Below are 6,517 nucleotides of genomic sequence, written 5' to 3'. Positions count from 1 at the left end.
TTGTTGGTGTTTACCCTCCCTCTCTCTTTCTCTCTCTTACTGGTGGCTGTGCCTGACAGTCTCTATGGTAACTGGGAGGGTTAAACAGCTTTCGTCAGCGCTGGAGGCAAGCCACTACTTTTCACTCCACCCCCACAGCTCGCCCCCTCCAAACACACCACACACACTGCAAACATCACAGATCCCTCTCCTCTTTCTTTTTTCAATTATTCTGTCTGTCTGACTGAAGAGGCGTGTGATATGCATCTATGTGCGGGCTGTAAAGAATGTTTTTATTGAGCTTTGTCATTGTGATTGTAATCCTGTATGAGTACATGCGTGTCTTTTTACCAGATAGAGACTGTTTGGAAGTATTTGCATTCTTTTGCATTCATGTTTTGACCCCTATAATACAATTAGTGTTGCGGTTACATTGTGGATTTGTTTAGAAATTCAATTACATGTGGATTATTTCCAGAAATGTTATACTGAGAGCAATCAGAAGTATTAAAGAGATAGTTCTTGCTTTTGTGAGATGATCATAACATAAAGGGACATATTAGGCAGAATGACACATTTCAGTCATAGTTCACTTTATTGGAGAGAAAAAGATGCACTGAAGGTGAATTGAGTCTAACTAACTGCCTAACATCTCATTTTGGGTTCCAAAGAATAAAGAAAGTCATACAGGTTTGAAACAACATGATGGTGAGTAAATGATATCAATTTTTGAGTGAACCATACATATAAGGGGTAAAAATTATACTAGTAAAAGCCCCTTTGTGTAATGAAAATAAATCACTGAAAATCCCACTCAGATTAAAGGCTCAGGAAAAAACATGGACTTGGGTCATTACTGTAGTGTCTGTACTTAGGATTTAGGTAAAAGCTGCTGACTGGAGATCTTACAAGTATGAAGACATTAGGCGGATTTAGCAAATTATTTTATTCTTATAGTGAACACAGAAGCACAACCCAAACTTGAAATGGTTCAAAGAAATGGCTGATGACATTTAAATTAGATTAGCTCACGCTGGTGGTCCTCACCTGTTCCGGTCCATCTGGAGTGGCTGATCATGTTTAATGTACCCCTCAATAACCCACAGTCCATCTGCCTCAAGCATATGGCCTCAGGGGGCTCCTGTTACCACACTCCTCTACTGTTAAACAACAGAGATTAGTTCTACTGTATTCCAATTGTGTGTAACAGTAGCTAAGCAACTGAAAGCTTTTAAATTATATTTTTTTAGTGGTTAAAAAATACACATCAGGATAGGAGACATTTGGTGAGAAACCTAATATGTTATAAATGTGAAAACAGCTTCCTTGGTGGAACATAGGTAATAGACAGAGATCTTTTGACTAATGAATTTCCATGACTTCTCCATGACTTGCAGTTGTTCATGATTAATAAATAAGGGGGAAAAAAGCACACACTTTATAGAGATTGCACTCACAAAGAACAATTTCTAGCTGATTAAATATTTTAGAGCTGAGTATACAATATCTTAGAGCTAAGCAACTAGAAAATTTGTATTAAAATCACAATTTCACAATCCCGATATTTCGAGGTTTTCCATGACTGTGGGATCCCTGAATAGAATGCAAACAATTTTGAACTGTCTGTAACTAAGGAATCAGGGCTAATGAATGAGATGTACCATACTCATATATTTTTTTAAAGAATACTTTAAGACAGCCTGAAAAAATCCTTATGAGATAGATGTTCCCATCCGCCCACCCCATCTGGATACAGGCCTTCTCTTCCACCTCACTGGTACAACCCCAATTCCGAAAAAGTTGGGACAGAATGAGAAATGCTAATAAAAACAAAAAGGAGTGATTTGTAAATTATATTCATCCTTTCCAGCACCCGCATCTCTGCTTACACAGCCATGCACTTGTAATCCGGGCATTATTATTTGGTTTGAAGTTGTCCTGCTGGAAAATGCAGGGACGTCCCTGGAAAAGAAGTGCTGGATGGCAGTATATGTTGCTCCAATATTTGTACATATGTGTCTGCATTAAAGGTGCCCTCACAGTTACCCAGGCCATGGGCACTGACACACACCCCTGGCGCATACAGACACTGACTTTTGGACCTGACGCTGATAATAGCTTGGATGGTCCTTTTCCTCTTTGGACCGGAGAACATGACGGCTGTGTTTTTCAAAAACTATTTGAAATGTGGACTTGTCAGACCAAAAAACACGATTCCACTGATCTAATTTCCATCTAAAGCCCTATTCGGACGGCAATTATTTTACATGGGGACGTAGGGTACTTCCAGCATTTACAGGGGGTAGTCAATAGTCAATGATTTTATTGCCATCCGAATCCAAAATGTCTGTTTTTCTCCCACCTTCCGCAAGAAGATTCATGGCCAAATTACCTAATTTAATTACAGTCCGAATCCAAAAGTCATCCTTTTTGACCACTGCTAAGTGCCGTATGTATGCGCTGCGCGTGGTAACAGCTCTGGCGGTAATGGACAGTTGTGAAAGTTGAAGGATTGTGTAACAGAAATTTTTTAAATAATTCACAATAATAAAATTATATTGCCACTCCACCACAGTGAGTGGGAACTCTTAAATAGAAGGGAAAGTAAAACGAGAGCCCGATCACGTAAACTTTTGAAATTGTCAATAATTATGGCAACAATGTAATACAATTTTAATACATTACATTTTAATGTAAAAACATTTACTAAATACATTTACACATAGGGCTTGCATGACTACTCGTTTATACGGGTCGAGCAGTCCCAGAAAAGTTTCCGGGTTAATGTATATCTTATTTAAAAGGTTTAATTTCCACCTCCACTTTTTAAACACTTCAAGATAATTCCAAATTATGTCTGTCATTTTGATAGATAAAACATAAGAAAACCATTTTTACCATAGCTCCTCCGTGATATGTGCAGCTTTTATATCTCTTTGCGTGTGCTTAGGAGAGAGCGTGCAAACGGTGCAACTGAGGTGATGCGGGTGTCGAAACATGCGTACCCCCATGGACAGATTTATTTGGCTTGTGTTGATAAACAGTCTTGTCCCTACAGTTTCTTGATTTCTTTAATTGCTCTTCGCAAGAATTTTGGCTTGCTCAGTATGTGAAAATGTACACCTTAAATGTCTGCAGCGCTTTACAGCACGGTTCCCTCGTGCTTTAAACATTTTTTCACTTTAGCGTAATTCCAAACATATTTAAATGCAAATACAGAGGACACAGTTTGTGGATTGATGAATTCATATAACAAGCACAACTGCAATCATGTGACCGATAAAAAGTCTTGCTCGTTCCCCTTGATTTAATTGTCATCCGAATGCATGAGTTTTATCACAGTGGAGCCATGAAAATTAACTTTTATAGACGTCACCCTGAGAAACAACTGCCGTCCGAATAGGGCTTAAGATGAGACGGAGCCCAGAGAAGTCGGCAGCGCTTCCGGACAGTGTTGATGTAGGGCATCTGCTTTGCATAGGCTAGTAAAGTCTTAACTTGCATCTGTGGATGCAGCGGCGAGTGTTGTTGACTAGCAAAGGTTTATTGAAGTAATGTCGTGATATCCATTACAGATGAATGACATTTTTTAAGACAGTGACGTCTGAGGGATCGGAGATCACACACATTCAGAAGTGGTTTTCGATTCCTTGAATCTTTTAAATATACTGTGCACTGTAGAGGATGAAATGCCCAAAATCCTTCAAATTTGTCTTTGGGGAACATTGTTCTCAAAGTGCTGGATTATTTGCTGAAGCATCTGTTGGAAAATTGACAAGTCTTGAATGATTCTTGCTCTTGAAGGACTAGGCAGTTTATGGAGGCTCCTTATATACTATGACATGATTGTTTCACCTGTTTAACATCTCCTGTTTCACGTTGCCTATTTATTACAACTCGTCAAATTGTTATTAGTCTTAAATTGCCCATCTCAACTTTTTTGGAGCGTGTTGCAATCATCTGATTTGAAATTATTGTACTTTTTCTAAAAAAATACAATGGAATTCACAAAACATATGTGTAGTTGTAGTGCTTTCAATATAGCAAAGGGTGAATATAATTTACAAATCACTCCTTTTTCTTTTATTAGCATTTTTCATACTGTCCCAACTTTTTTGGAATTGGGGTTGTATGAAACAATGTCTACATTTACACAATGTGCAGGGGGCTTTTGCCTGAGCACATTTCAGTATATGTGCATGCATGCATGCAAGAGTGAGTGAGTGAGTGAGTGTAGGTAAGCTACCATGCACACATTTCAGCGAGGTCAAGTCCACCTGGTCTCTGAATCAGTTTTGGTTCCAGGTTTACTGTACCGGACCAAAACTCACCATCTGTGTTTGCCATTTCTGTCAGCAGCCTGTGAGGCATAGCAGGTGGAATGCGAGATGCAATCTCACATACTTATTATTCTTCCGTACACTTTTTTTGGCACCTAACTCGTCCCGCACCTTTTGCTGTAGACCCACAAATGAGGTGTCAAAACAACTGGCCTATTGAGGACACCTGTGCAATGACTTTTCTAAGGGATGGGGGGTACGATGCACCCCTGGGGGAAAAAAACCATCTCAAAAAGTCCCATAGGGTACTATGGGAAGGGATTTTATTTTCCTACTATGACAAGTCAATGCAAGAAATTTGTCAGATCATATCTCCCAATCAGAATGTTGTAGAGACATGGGGGCAGGCTCATTTCACTCAGGCTACCAATCAGTCATTTATCAGTCTTGGAAATGGTGTAGCCACACCCTAGCAACCATTTACGGTCCCCTAGCAACTGCCCCATAGACTTCCATTCAAAATAACTCAGAAGGGTATCTTCAGAACATAATGTCGTAGACACTTGGGGATTGGCTCTTTTGAGTCAGGTTAGTAAGCAGCCAATAAGAATCACTCTGGTCACTGGCTAGCCACGCCCTAGCAACCATTTAGACCACCCTAGCAACCTTCCCCAACCCGGAAGTCTCTACGATGTTCTGGTGCAGAGATATGTGTTTTGCTAATTGGTTGCTAGGGTAACCCCATCTGGTTGCTAGGCAGTTACCAGGGTGATACTCAAAAGGTTCCTTGCTAGCTTGAGTCAAATGTGCCAACCCAGACAGACAGACAGACAGACAGAGAGGGAGGAAAAAGGACAAATAGAAAGAAACAGAGATAGATTGAAATATTGTATTGATATGGCAATATTGTAAAAACAGTAAAGCTTGATTGAATTTGATAGAAATAAAGATTTGATAGAGTGGCCCAAAGCATAGGGCATTGCTAGGCGGTTGCCAGGGTGTTCTGGGTGGTTACTAGGGCATTGCTAGGGTGTTCTGGTTGGTCGCAAGATGGTTGCTAGGCAGTTGCTAGGGTGTTCTGAGTAGTTGCTAGGGTGTTCCGGGTGGTTGCTAGGGCGTTGCTAAGCGGTTGCTAGAGTGTTCTGGGTGGTTGCTAGGGTGTTCCAGATGGTCGCTAAGGCGTTGCTAGGCTGTTCTGGGTGGTCACTAGGGCATTGCTAGGCTGTTCTGGGTGGTCACTAGGGCATTGCTAGGGTGTTCTGGGTGAAGATAGATAGACAGATAGACAGACAGACAGACAGAGCAGCTAAGAGACAGAAAGAAAGATATATTAGATAAAGCAGCTAAAGTCATATTAGAAGCCTTATGTGCATCCGTTTACTTTAGAATTTTTGACAGTTGGAGTTTGAATAATCTTGGCTCATCTGAACATTCCGTCAACGTAAGTGAATGGGATTTTTCCAGTTTTTGATCATCTGCTGTGGGAAAACCATAAGTCCGATCATTTAGAAAAGATATAGCACACTATTCGAGATCAGAATGTCTGTGCTGAGTTTGGTGCATGTAGATTGAAAGCTTGGAATGTTTGAGTCACTGTTATAAAAAGCAACAGCTTTGGCAATATTGTTTGTACTACGGTCATGCCAATAAAGCTCACTGAACTGAATTTAATTGAAAATACAGACCTAGCTGTGGACGCATTTCATTATACATACACAGAAGCTGGGAAAACCAAAACAAACTCAGATCATGCGCCACTGCTTTACACCCTGATCTATTGTTACCACCCATCGAACATGCTCTCAGATTTACGTGCAGGCTACAGTGATTACCTAGGCTGAGTTCCACTTCACTTTAAACTAGGGATGTGCAAGACTAGTTGACTAAACGGTTCTGATGCTGCTAGTCGACACTGGAATTACTAGTCGGTTAATTTCCCCCCCCCATTAAACTGATAATTTTTACACATTTACGTTTGGCTTTATATTTTTACAGAGGCTACACTTAAATTACTGTCATATTAATGTTACATATTTTAAATAGAATTAATAATACAAATATAAAAAAAAAAAAAAAAAAAAAAAAAAAAGAGGATTTCTGGAGCAGATACAGAGTTTAATTTCACCTCAGGCTGCACGTGCTTCTTCCCTCTCTCACTTGCTGCACGCGCAGGAAGATGTCCTCTCGCTAGGCAAGCAAACTCAGCAAAGTAGTTATGAAATTACTTTGGTGGTGCGGGAATTGGCTTTCCAAATGTT

Source organism: Myxocyprinus asiaticus, chromosome 44, assembly GCF_019703515.2.
Source record: "Myxocyprinus asiaticus isolate MX2 ecotype Aquarium Trade chromosome 44, UBuf_Myxa_2, whole genome shotgun sequence".
Classification (NCBI taxonomy): Eukaryota; Metazoa; Chordata; class Actinopteri; order Cypriniformes; family Catostomidae; genus Myxocyprinus; species Myxocyprinus asiaticus.
The sequence above is the reverse complement of the archived record's forward strand: the minus strand, read 5'-3'. Positions refer to the sequence as shown.